The sequence below is a fragment of the Pleurodeles waltl genome, chromosome 5, assembly GCF_031143425.1.
Source record: "Pleurodeles waltl isolate 20211129_DDA chromosome 5, aPleWal1.hap1.20221129, whole genome shotgun sequence".
Lineage (NCBI taxonomy): Eukaryota > Metazoa > Chordata > Amphibia > Caudata > Salamandridae > Pleurodeles > Pleurodeles waltl.
The window spans coordinates 1249577777-1249591300 of NC_090444.1; positions in this window are offsets into that span (position 1 = coordinate 1249577777).

A 13524-nucleotide genomic window follows, 5' to 3' on the forward strand; every position below is an offset into this window, starting at 1 on the left:
GGTCCTACTGGACGGACCCATCCTCCATTCCCAAAAATGCTGCACAGGTACTGAAGGATGCTTTCTGGCACAATGTTCAGACTATACAATTTGCTAAGACTGTCCCGCTCTCCATGTCGGACAAGTTCTTATCAATCAAATGCAATTATGAATTTGAGCCCTTCATGGATATTGCACTATCTCCATTCGCACAAGCTCTTTTTGTTAGATTTAGAGTAGGGTCTCTCCCTTTATGTTCTTTGACGCACAACTGGCCTAGTTCCACTAACAGATCTAAGTTTTGCCCGATGGGTTGTAAAAGGGAAGAGTCTGTTTCACATGTTTTTTTTTCTGTCATGCATACTTCAAACAAAGAGCCCTTTGGATTATCCTGCTTTGTAAATCTATTGGTGTCAGGTCTCATCTTCATGCTGAGAGAATTCTAAAATCTGACCCATCTGTCCAAGTAGTTTTTCCAGTGGCAAAATTTCTCGAAGCAATCTGGCGCCTTAGATTAGTTATTTTAAAGAATAATACAGGGTAGTTAATTTTTATATTTATTTATGCATATCTACTCACTCGTGATGACCAATTTTACATTTTTTCTCTTAGCATAAAGTTATTTTTTTATTCTATTATTGAGTATTTATGGATCTTGGGAAGTGGCCCTTGTTGAGGGGACCCCCTTATTGTCAAAAGGCTCATTCTTGATTCTCTGGTTGGATTTTAACCCTCTTGTATCTTTTAATTCTTTACTGTGCATGTATTTTTAGCGTTTTTTAATACTCAACTGTTATTGTTTGCACTGCACTTTTATGGTATGTTTTCTTACTTACCGAAATAAAGTTAAATGATGATGATGATGATGAACTTGATTTTGTTGTTTTTTGGCGAGCATGAGCAGCAGCCTGACGTTTGGGAAGGGCTCCATGGCGGTTCCAGACATGTGCAGCTGTCTGCAGGTGAGTTTCTCTCTTTATACTGTCCTTTTCCGCCAGCTTCTCCCTGGTGGTTGTACTGCCATGGTCACATTGGCGGTGTGCAACCTCGTAATGACTCTGGCGGAAACACAGGCTGTTTGTGCTTCCAAGTGACCTTTCTCGTCTGTTCTGACTGGCAGACCGATGGCGGTCTTCTGTTTACACAACCGCCATACTCATAATATAATATACAACAGAGAGCATTTCAGGCTCTGGCCTCAGCACTGATGGCAGCCATTGTCCCTGTATCCAGCCTACCCCCTTCAACTTCCTCTACCTAGTCTCAATCCCCTCACCCCTAGCCTATCCCAAGCACACCTTCAGACCAGCATTCACACAAATCAACACACAGAAGTGGCTCAGGCAAACACAAGCACCACACTTCATCTCATAGGCACTCACACAAGCACCATCCCCATGCAGACACACCAACATCCACTGCCTCCACTGTGTCCCCCTCCTCCTTGTCATCCACCTTCCTCCCAGTAGCGTCTCCACTCACACCTGCATGCACTACTTGCTCATCCACTACCTCCATCACCAGCTCGCCCATCTCTACACACCCCTCACTGGCAGTCACCACCCCTGCATCCATGCACAGGTCCCCTGTGTCCTCTCCCACTGTGTCTGTGACCCCTCCTCCCAAAGTACACAAACGCAAGCACACACCCACCCAACAGCCATCCACCTCACAACAAAATCCAGCTCATGCACCTACACTCAAACACAGCAGACTGACACCTCCTACAACCACTCCCTCTTCCTCCACTCCCAAACCTTCACCCTCTTCCCGCCCCAATGTCTCTAAGAAGCTCTTCCTAGCAAACATTGACCTCTTCCCTCCCCCTCCCCTGTCTTTCACCTCTGGCCAGGGTGGCCAAAACCCAGCCCCGCACCTCAGCCACCAAATCCACGTCCGCTGTGGTGTCTGCAGCTGTCAGAGGCTCAAAGGGGGCACCCGTCAGCCCAGCCAGTGTGCCACCAACCCCTGCCAAGGGCAAGAACATTCTGCCACCTGGCAAGGTGAATAAGGGGAAAACATCCAGCAAGGGGAAGGAGCCACAACCACCAAGCAAGGCCACCTCAAAGACTCCAGCTCCCAGACCCAAGATGACACTACCATCTGCCAAGGGCAGGAAGGGGCACAAAACACTAGCCTAGCCACGCCAGCTGTCCGAGCCTGCAGCTGAAGGCCTGGTGGCTACCAGCACAACCACCAGCACAGGCACCTGCACCGCGGCCAGCACGGCCACCTGCACCGCTGCAAGCCCCGCTGCAAGCCCCGCCGCAAGCACCGCCGCAAGCACCGCCGCAAGCTCCGCCACCTGCACCACTACTGTCAGCAGCAGCAGCCCCAGTGGGCAGCCGTCCGAGGCTGCAGGAGAAGGGCTGGAGCCTCCCCCACCACTGGCAGCACCGGCACCTGCACCGCGGCCAGCACCGCCACCGTACCGTCGCAAGCCCCGCCGCAAGCACTGCGGCAAGCACCGCCATCTGCACCACTACTCTCAGCAGCAGCAGCCCCAGTGGGCAGCCGTCCGAGGCTGCAGGAGAAGGGCTGGAGCCTCCCCCCAACACTGACAGCACCATCACCAGCACCGGCACTACCAACACTGTGCAGCCGTAGCCGCTGGCGGATGGACTGTAGCCCTCCCTCCATGGACTCTCATGCATCCTAGCCCCTGCAAATCTCATGGCTATGATACCCAGGTGAGGCACTGTGACCTGGCACCCACCATGTGCAGCATCACTAGGCACCAAGCCCCCTCCAGAACCAGTGGAGAAAAGCACCCACTCACCCTATTCTTGGCAGGATGAAGCACAATGGGCACCAAGCCCCCTCCAGAACAAGTGGAGAAAGGCATCCACTCACCCTATCCTTGGCAGGATGAAGCACAGTGGGCACCAAGCCCCCTCCAGAACCAGTGGAGAAAGGCATCCACTCACCCTATCCTGGGCAGGATGAAGAATAGTGGGGAAACCACCTACTTGAGAGACTTGAGAGACTGTGGCTTTGCACTCCCCAGGACCAAACAGTGGGCAAACCACCCACTTGAAATACTTGAGAGACTGTGGCTTTGCACTCCCCAGGACCAAACAGTGGGCAAACCACCCACTTGAAAGACTTGAGAGACTGTGGCTTTGCACTCCCCAGGACCAAACAGTGTCAAACCACCCACTTGAAAGACTTGAGAGACTGTGGCTTTGCACTGCCCAGGACCAAGCAGTGGGCAAACCACCCACTTGAGAGACTTGAGAGACTGTGGCCCTCATTACAACCCTGGTGGTAAATGCTGCTTACCGCCATGCCGACGGCCGCCAAGATACAGTGACCGCGGCGGTAATCCGCCACAGGTATTATGACCCACACAGAGAATTCCGCCACAATACAGACACCCACACAAGTCTCCCACACCAAAGGTCAGTGATAAACTGGTGATAGCAAAACCCACACCGTCACGGCAACAGGAATACGCCCACATTATCACGACCCATGAATCAATGTGCCGGTCTTTCAACCGCGGTAAACCATTGGCGGTACACACCGCTGCGCTCAAAATACACACACACTTACAAATCCACACCACATTGGACAATTCAAAATACATACACCTGACACACATACACACACCACACCCTCACACTCATACCACTATAAAACACACACCCACACTACCCACAACTCCTTAAAATTAAAAAAAGAGACCAAGCACAGAGAGACAAGCAAAGAGCACACACTCAACTAGAGGCACAGAATACCATCACCCATACACCATCCACGCACATCACCGTATACACCCCAACACATCACCCTACACATCACCTCACACATTCACACACATATCACTCACACCACATCTATGGCACCCCAAAGACACCCCAGGTTTTCAGAGGAGGAGCCAAGGGTCATGGTGGTGGAAATCATCCTGATAGAGCCACAGCTATTCGGATCACAGGTGCAGCAGACATCCATTGCAAGGAAGATGGAGCTATGGCGGAGAATCGTGAGCAGGGTCAGCACTGTGGGACAGCACCCAAGAACCAGGGATGACATCAAGAAGAGGTGGAACGACCTACGGGGGAAGGTGCGTTCCGTGGTTTCAAGACACCAGATTGCTGTACAGAGGACTGGCGGAGGACCCCCACCTCCTCCCCCACAACTAACAACATGGGAGGAGCAAGTCTTGGTGATCATGCATCCTGAAGGCCTCGCAGGAGTAGCAGGAAGACTGGACTCTGGTAAGTCAAATCTTTACCATTATATCCCCCACCCTACTTGCATGCCATCACATACCCCCACCCGTACCCTCACTCCCATCACTCCATCACCTCACATATACCCCACCATCACAACCCACCCATCCCAATACCAAGCCCTGCATGCAACAACAATGCATAGACACCCATCACAGACCTGCATGGACACACCTCACCACAGCATGCCCAGTAGAGAGACTCACCCAGCCCACATAATTAGCACTCACACAAGGCCAAGGCGTCAGGGAAAGCACAATTATACAGGGAAACACACCCATTGCACCAGATGGCACACACAAATACAATAACAATGCATTTGCATCCCAACAGGACCCCTACCCAACGTCACCGGAGAGGAGGTGCCACCAACATCCAGCCCCCCCCCCAGAAGAGGCCCACAGTGATGACAGCAGCTCTGCACACCTGGATCACGATGACCAACCTGGCCCATCAGGGACCTCTGGACAGTCGGTTTCCCTGCCACAGTCCTGACCCACCACAGAGCCTCTCCCCTCAGGAAACAGCAGCACAGCACCCACCCAGCGGGCCCATGCCATTGTCCCCAGGACACGTCAATCAGCAGTGTGTCCACCACTGCAGGGACCCCAGGCAAACCAACAAACGCAGGACAATCAGGGACCTGGGGTCAGTGGCAGTGGGCACACAGTTCAGGGGACAGAGGCACAGGACAGCAGGGAAGCTGGGAGGACTGCTGTGCGACAGGAGGAGGACAGGCCCAGGGACCCGACCCTCCACGAGGCACTCTCAAACATCATTGGACCATACCACCATTCCCAGGAGACCATGGGCACGGTACTGGCCAAGTTACAGGAGACCCAGCGGCTGCAGGAGGGACAGTACCTGGGGATCAGGGAGGACCTCACAAAAATCTACATCATCCTGGTCACCATAGCAGGGGTGCTGGCTGACATGGGCAAGACCATCAGGGAGGGAGTGGCGCAACAAAGGGCCCCTGACACCAGCCAAATAGAGGAACAGCCTTCCACCTCCGCCGGCGCTAGTGGACAGGAGGCCCCGCCACAGGAGGACCAACAGGCCACCAGCACCCCACCCCCTGCAGAAGGAGTACCACCCTACAAACGGTCCCTGTGATTCAGGCAGAAGACAGAGAACATTGCCAATACTCCTGCCAGGAAATAGGACTCTCCTGATTGTCACCCTACTGTCCCACTCTGTCACCCTGTCCACCTTGAACTGCCATTACTCCCCATCTTATGCCCGATTGGACAATGCACCTGTGATACTAAGAGACTGGACTCTACCCTGGACCTTCCGCCACCATCACCCCAGCCCCTTGCACTTACCCCCATACTATTTAGCACAAAAAATAAACACCATTGAAATATAAACCAGACTGGAGTCAGTGCAATGATTGGAAAGATGTAGTCTTACAACATTCTCAAAGCATTGCAACGTCTATGTTCATTGAATTATACCACAGTATGACAGTTGGTGGGCAGCAGTACATATAGCAGGAGCCAGAATGGGGTACACATATCTGAAAAAGGGAATCCAAAGGGAACAGTCAGTGGCCATAGACAGAGGGTAAGAGGCTGCCATGTACAATGTCCAAAAGTATACTGAAATGTGAAGTTGAGTTATAGTCTTTTACCTGTGTGTCACTGGACGTACTGCTGTATAATGTTTATTCTATTGTCCACATCTTCTTCATCTGCCTCCTCTTCCACCCGGTCCACAGGCTCCACCGCTGCCACAAGACCATCACCAGGCTCATCCTCCAGCAGAAAAGGCACCTAGCGTCTCAAGGCCAGGTTGTGCAACATACAGCATGCCACAATGATCTGGCACACCTTCTTGGGTGAGTAGTACAGGGATCCACCTGTCAGATGGAGGCACCGGAACCTGGCCTTCAGGAGGCCGAAGGTCCTCTCAATAATCCTCATGTTCGCCCATGTGCCTGATTGTAACGTTCCTTTGCCCTTGTCCTGGGATTCCTCACTGGGGTCAGTAGCCATGAGAGGTTGGGGTAACCAGAGTCACCTGTAAATATCGAACGACAACTGTTAGACACACACTAACCCTTAGGGACAACCCCATACTCAGACCCCAACTTCTACTGTGTGGGGACCTTGGCCTCACCTAATAGCCACACCTGGTGCCTCTGGAGTTGCCCCATCACATAAGGGACGCTGCTATTCCTCAAGACATAGGTGTCATGCACTGAGCCAGGATATTTGGCATTCACATGGGAGAAGTACTGGTCTGCCAAACACACCATTTGCACATTTATTGAATGATAGCTTTTTCTATTCCTGTAGACCTGTTCATTTCTGCGGGAGGCACAAATGCCACATGTGTATCATCAATGGCACCAATGATGTTGGGGATATGTCCCAGGGCATAGAAGTCAGCTTTCAGTGTGGCCAAATCCTCCACCTGGGGGAAGACGATGTAGCTGCGCATGTGTTTCAGCAGGGCAGACAACACTCTGGTCAACAGGTTGGAGAACAACGGCTGAGACATCCCTGATGCCATGGCCACGGTTGTTTGAAAGGAACCACTTGCCAGGAAATGGAGCACTGACAGGACCTGCACTAGAGGGGGATTCCTGTGGGCTGGCAGATAACTAACATCAGGTCTGGCTCCAATTGGGTACACATTTCTTGGATTGTGGCACAATCAAGTCTGTATGTGATGATAATGTGTCTGTCCTCCATTGTCGCCAGGTCCACCAGGGGTATGTACACCGGAGGATGCCGCCATCTCATCATCTGCCTCAGCAGTTGTAGCTTATGGAGGAGAACGGTGAGCTGAAGGTAATTTTCCACATAGATGGCACAACTGTTTTTGAATTAATTTCACAGAAGCAGTGTGTGAATTTGTGAGTCAGTATATGTGCCAATATGTGCTGTGACGCAGTTAGGTGCCATGCCATGTGCCTCCCTGAAATGGCAGCTGTCTGACCTGTGAGGAGGGACAAGGGGAAATGAGGTAACTGCGCTGGCGTTGTGCTGCGTCGCGGTAGGCGGCAGATGACCACCACACAACTCCGCATTGGTTATCATTGTGCCTTATGGGTTCCAGGAGCCAATGGCGATGTACGCCGGTGGTGACGGTACGCACTGCCGCGGACATCACCGCCATTTTCTAGCTATTCACTCACTTGCTACCTGACCATCAACAGGAGGGGACCTACATTGCTGCTGTGACCTGAGTCTGGAAGCGACAATGGCTAGAGTGTCTGGGGAAAGGGCCCCTGCCTTCACTGCGGAGGAGTTGGATAAACATTCCTCCAGACAAACAGGTGAGTACACTGTGAGCATGATGTGTGGGCAATGCCTGTTTGGAGTGGTGTGGATGTAAGCCACATGTTAGTGGGTGCTAAGGTGTCCTGGCCTGAATGCTGCATGAGAGGTGGTCAGTGTATGTGCATCGGGGTATTGGTGGGAACTGGTGGGCAATGAGTACGATGGTCCAGACAGGTGAGTAATTACATTTTCCGCTGTCTTTTCCCTCTAGGTCAGCGCCCACTAGAAAAAGGGTATTTGGCGTGCCATCGCCAATGAGGTGCGGACCCTGGGGGTCTATCCCAAGCAGAGCACCCACTGCCGCAAGAGATGGGAGGACCTGGGCCGGTGGACCAAGAAGACGGCGGAGGCCCAGCTAGGGCTGGCCTCCCAATGTGGAAGGGGTGCCCATCGCACCATGACCCCCCTGATGTTCCGCATCCTGGCGGTGGCCTCTCCGGAGTTGGATAGGCGCTTGAGGGCATCACAGCAGCCACAAGGGGGTGAGTACAGATTCAAAAAGCTGACTTTTCACGCTTTAGGAACTAGCTCGGTGGGGGATGTGGGCTGTGGGTGCCCCTAGGCCAGGGGGATCATGGCAGGGTAGGTCACTTGATTGCAGGCTCTGAAGCACTCCTACCCCAATGGTACAAGTGGCCAACTACTACTGGGCAGGGTCCTGTGGGTGTCAGGTGTGCAGATGCTGGTGTTAGGCATTGTACCCCATGGGCTGGTGACTACCTTAGTGACTGGTTGGGCATGGCCTAGCGCATAGGGCAGCTCAGTGTGTGTTGTGTACGCCAACGGTAGTGGTGTTGCTGGCATTGATCAAGTGTCTCTCCTCCCCCCTTCTTGTTTTGTCACCCTGTCCTTGTGTGCATTAGCATCATCTGGCGGAGGAGCAGAGGCACCGGCATCCCACATGGCCTATGAGGGTGAATCCACTGAGGGTGAAGGCACCAGTGGGACGGAGGGTGAGTGGAGCTCCACGTTGGGGACAGGAGGGGATACCAGTGAGAGCGATTCCTCCTCCGATGGAAGCTCCCTGGCGATGGCAGACACCTCTGTGCCCACCCCAACAACAGGTACAGCCGCCACCCCCTACCAGCACTGCCCTCCCAGAAGCCCCTCAGCGTGTTTCCCGTGCCCGCACACCCAGGAGGGTGGGCATCTCCTTTGCCCCAGGCACCTCAGGCCCTGCCCCAGTCAGCCCTGCTGCCCTCAGAGAGGAGGCTATTGACCTCCTGAGATCCCTCACTGTTGGGCAGTCAACCATTCTGAATGCCATCCTGGGTGTTGAGAGGCATTTGCAACAAACAAATGCATACCTGTAGGGCATTCGTTCAGACGTGGCGGCCAACAGAGAGCATTTCAGGCTCTGGCCTCAGCACTGATGGCAGACATTGTCCCTGTGTCCAGCCTCCCCCTCCAACTTCCAATACCCCGACCCAATCCCCTCTACCTCACCCTATCCCAAGCACACCTTCAGACCAGCATGCACACACATCAACACACAAAAGTGGCTCAGGAAAACATAAGCACCACACATCATCACACAGGCACTCACACAAGCACCATGTCCATGCACACATACCAACATCCACTTCCTCCACTGTGTCCCCCTCTTCCTCTTCATCCACCTCCCTCCCAGTAGCGTCTCCACTCACACCTGCATGCACTACATTTTCACCCACTGCCTTCATCACCAGCACGCCCATCACAACACACCCCTCACGAGCAATCACCACCTCCACAACCATGCACATGTTCCCTGTGTCCTCTCCCAGTGTGTCTGTGAGCCCACCACCCAAAGTACATAAACGCAGGCACACAACCACTCAACAGCCATCCACCTCACAACAGCCTCCAGCCCATGCACCTTCACCCAAACTTAGCAGACATAGACCTCCTACAACCACTACCTCTTCCTCCACTCCCACACCCCCTCCATCTTCCCATCCCAGTGTGTCTAAAAAACTTTTCCTGGCAAACATTGACCTCTTCCCTACGCCTTCCCCCCGTCCTTCCCCTGGGGCCACGATGTCTAGATCCCAGGCCAGCAGCTCAGCCACCAAGTCAGCGTCTGCTGTGGTCCCTGCAAGTCCGAGAGGATCGAAGGGGGCACCCGTCAGGGCTGTCAGTGTGCCACCTACCAATGCAAAAGACCAACCGATTCCACCACTTGCCAAGATTACGAAGGGGCCAGCATGCACCATGGACATGACGCACGAACCACCCAGCAAGGTCTCATCCAAAAAAAAGAGGGCAGTGCCAAGGTCCCAGAAGTGTCTACTAAGGTGGGGAACGGAAAAAAAAGTAAAGGCAAGGCACTTCAAGGCTCGGAGCCTCCAGGTGAGGTACTGGTGAACACCATTTGTCCTGACAGACCAGCAACCTGTACCACGGTAAGCACCGTCGCAACGACTGCCACCTTCACCGCCACCTGCACCGCCATCTACACTGCCCCCTGCACCGCTGCTGCCACAACGACACTCACCAGCATCATCCCCAGTGAGCAGCCATCCGAGGCTGCTGGAGACGGCCTGTTGTCTCCCTCCACTACTACCAGCACCTGCACCACGGGCAGCACTGGCAGCATCTCCGCCGCAGACACCGCCGCAGGCACCGCCACCTGCACCGTCATATGCACCGCCACATGCCCAGCCGGAGCCACTCCATCAGACATCAGCAGCATCCCCAGTGGGCAGCCGTCTGAGGCTGTAGGAGACATCCTGGACCCAGCACCCACCACTTGAGGCACCACCCTCAGCACTGGCACTACCAGCAGTTTGCAGCCTACGTCGCCGCAGGATGGAGTCTTCCTCTGCTTCCATGGAGTATCATGCTACTGGTTCCCTGCACATCTCGTGTCACAGACTCCCAGGTGAGGGAATGTGAACTGCCACACCCCAGGTGCAGCATCACTGGGCACAAGGCCCCCTCCAGAACCAGTGGAGAGATGCATCCACTCCCCTATCCTTGGCAGGATGAAGCAGACTGGGCACAAGGCCCCCTCCAGAACCAGTGGAGAGATGTATCCACTCCGCCTATCCTTGGCAGGATGAAGCAGACTGGGCAAAATGTCCCCTTTAGAACCACTGGAACATGTCAACCCACTTGAGAGGCTGTGGCTTTGAACTCCCCAGGACCCAGCAGTGGGCAAACCACCCACTTGAGAGACTTGAGAGACTGTGGCTTTGCACTCCCCAGAACCAAGCAGTGGGCAAACCACCCACTTGAGAGACTGTGGCTTTGCACTCCCCAGGACCAAGCAGTGGGCAAACCACCCACTTGAGAGACTTGAGAGACTGTGGCTTTGCACTCCCCAGGACATTGCTGTGGGCATGTTGCTCCCTCCAGGAGCAGTGGCGTAGTACTATCTTCCAGCTGAGGTGCCCCCTCTTCCCTTCCCCCTGAGGTGCCTGTGTTTTTTCGACCTGATGCCCCTGCAGTGCTCTCTGTTTTGAGGCAGGAGTCAAGTGTGGGCTTCGCCCATAATTTTTTGGGCCACTGGTCCACGGACATTTGCAATGGACAGTGTACGGCCCTCTGTACATATTGTAAGTATTGTATAAACTGTTGTTTACAATCTTAACTTTATATGCATTTTCTAAATATCACAGATTTGACTCAATTCCTTTTGTCCTTGCGTTCTTCCAGGGGGTTACAGGGTGTATCTGTAATGTTGTTGGATCTGTTAGTGTGGATGGTGTTGTGGGTGAGGGTGGGGGTGGGGTGTTGTGTGTTGCGTGTGTGTGTCACTCTCTTTTTACTCCCCCCTCTCCTGTGTGCTAGGTGCAGTACTCACGTCGTCGTTGCCGCCGCCTTCTTTGAAATTCCTGGTGTATTAGCAGATATACCAGCATGGGGAGGACCTGCCATTCGGGCTCCATGGCGTCCTGTTTCTTCGTTGAGTGTCGAAAGGTGAGTGGTTCCCTTTCAGTGTACTGTTTCCGCCGTGCTTTTGATGTCGTTGGTACCGCCCCGAAAAAGCTGGGGTATTGGTGCCTTGTAATACTGTGGGCGGTACATTGTCTTCCACCTGTCTTTTGGCGGTGACCGCCACGGTGTTTGTTGTTAACGCCCTGGTGGTCGGAGTGTTAAAGTGGCTGTCTATGTTGGCGGTTTCCGCTGTGGTCGTGATCCCATTTTTTTGTCCGCCAGCCTGTGGGCGGTATTACTGCCACTTTATCACCAACCGCCAGGGTTGTAATGAGGGCCAGTCACTTTGCACTCCCCAGGACCAAACAGTGGGCAAACCACCCGCTTGAAAGACTTGAGAGACTGTGGCTTTGCACTCCCCAGGACCAAACAGTGGGCAAACCACCCACTTGAGAGACTTGAGAGACTGTGGCTTTGTACTCCCCACGACCAAACAGTGGGCAAACCACCCATTTGAAAGGCTTAAGAGACTGTGGCTTTGCACTCTCCAGGACCAAACTGTGGGCATGGAGCCCCCTCCAGGAGCAGTGGTGTAGTACCATCTTACGGCTGAGGTGCCCCCCGTTCCCCTTCCCCCTGAGGTGCCTGTGTGTTTTCAACCTGATGCCCCTGCAGTGTGCTCTCCGTTTTGAGGCAGGAGTCAAGTGTGGGCTTGGCCTTTGTGTTATAGCCCAGTGGGCCACAGACTATTTTTGTGTGGACTTTGTGCCTCATTTTGTAAATAGAGTATAAATTGTACATACTGTTTATTTATTTATTTATGAACGTTTTTCCCTAAATTTCAAATATTACACTAATTTGACTCCATTCCTTTTGTCCTTGCATTATTCCTGAGGGTTACGGGGTGTATATATAATGTTGTTGCATGTGTTTGTGGTGTTTGGGGTGAGGGTGGGGGTGGGGTTGTTGCGTGTTGCCTGTGTGTGACACTCTCTTTTTCCTCCCCCCTCCCCTGTGTACTAGGTGCAGTACTCACCGTGGTCGTCGCCGCCGCCGTTGGTACTCCTGGTAGATGAGAAGATACACCAGCAAAGGTAACACCTGGAGTTCAGGCTCCATGGCGTCCTGGTTCTTCATTGAGTGTCGAGAGGTGAGTGGTTTACCTTCAAAGTGCTGTTTCTGCCGTGCTTTTGATGGCGTTGGTTCCGCCCCAGGAAAGCTGGCGGATGGGCGGGTTGTAATGGGGTGGGTGGTACATTGTCTTCTGTCTGGCTGTTGGCGGTTACCGCCGCAGTGTTTGTTGCTAACGCCGTGGCAGTCGGAGTGTTAAAGTGGCTGTGTGTGTTGGCGGTTTCCACCGTGGTCATGATTCCATTTTTGTTACCGCAGGACTGTTGGCGGTATTACCGCCGCTTTAACACCGACTGCCAGGGTTGTAATGAAGGCCTATGTCTTTTTATACAAAAAAGATAGGGCCACAAAAGGCAACAGCCGCCGAGGGGGGGGATGTTAGACAAACAACTAATCAAAGTCCTGATATTATTATAATGGGAAGAGAAAAAGATAAACCTGTACAGGCCCTATTCCAGTCCCCAAGACAAAGTTGAAGTATCGAAGAGAAGGATGTAGTACAAGAGAGTGATCTAATCTGTTCTAATAGATACGCTGTTTTGGCGAAAGACTATTCAAACAACGTGTCTGATAAAAATTACGCAGATATCCATCCTCATCATGGCCCTGTAACACAATTGGCTAGAGAGGAAACAGTACTACTACATCAAGATCAGGACACCTGCTTGAAACATAAAACGAGGGATAAAGCAGATTTATACAAGATTATTGGCAATTTACCACGAGAGGTGAAGGAATTAAGGTGCCGGTAGAAATCCTGGTCAAGCACGCAAAGGATAAAAAGGGAATGGCAATCTATGGAGAGGCAGATATAAAAGAAAACTCTCCTAGATCCTTGCATCCACTAGGAATATCCCAAACTCCCCCACAGCCCCTAGCACTGCGTACTAAAGACCCAGAGCAGTGTAATGCCATCTATACAACACACAGACGCAGAGGATAGGATAATGATTGTGACAACATGTCATGGACGTGTATTGGTTTCCAGGCAGGCAAATCCCACAAGAAAGCTCATAAAATCTCTT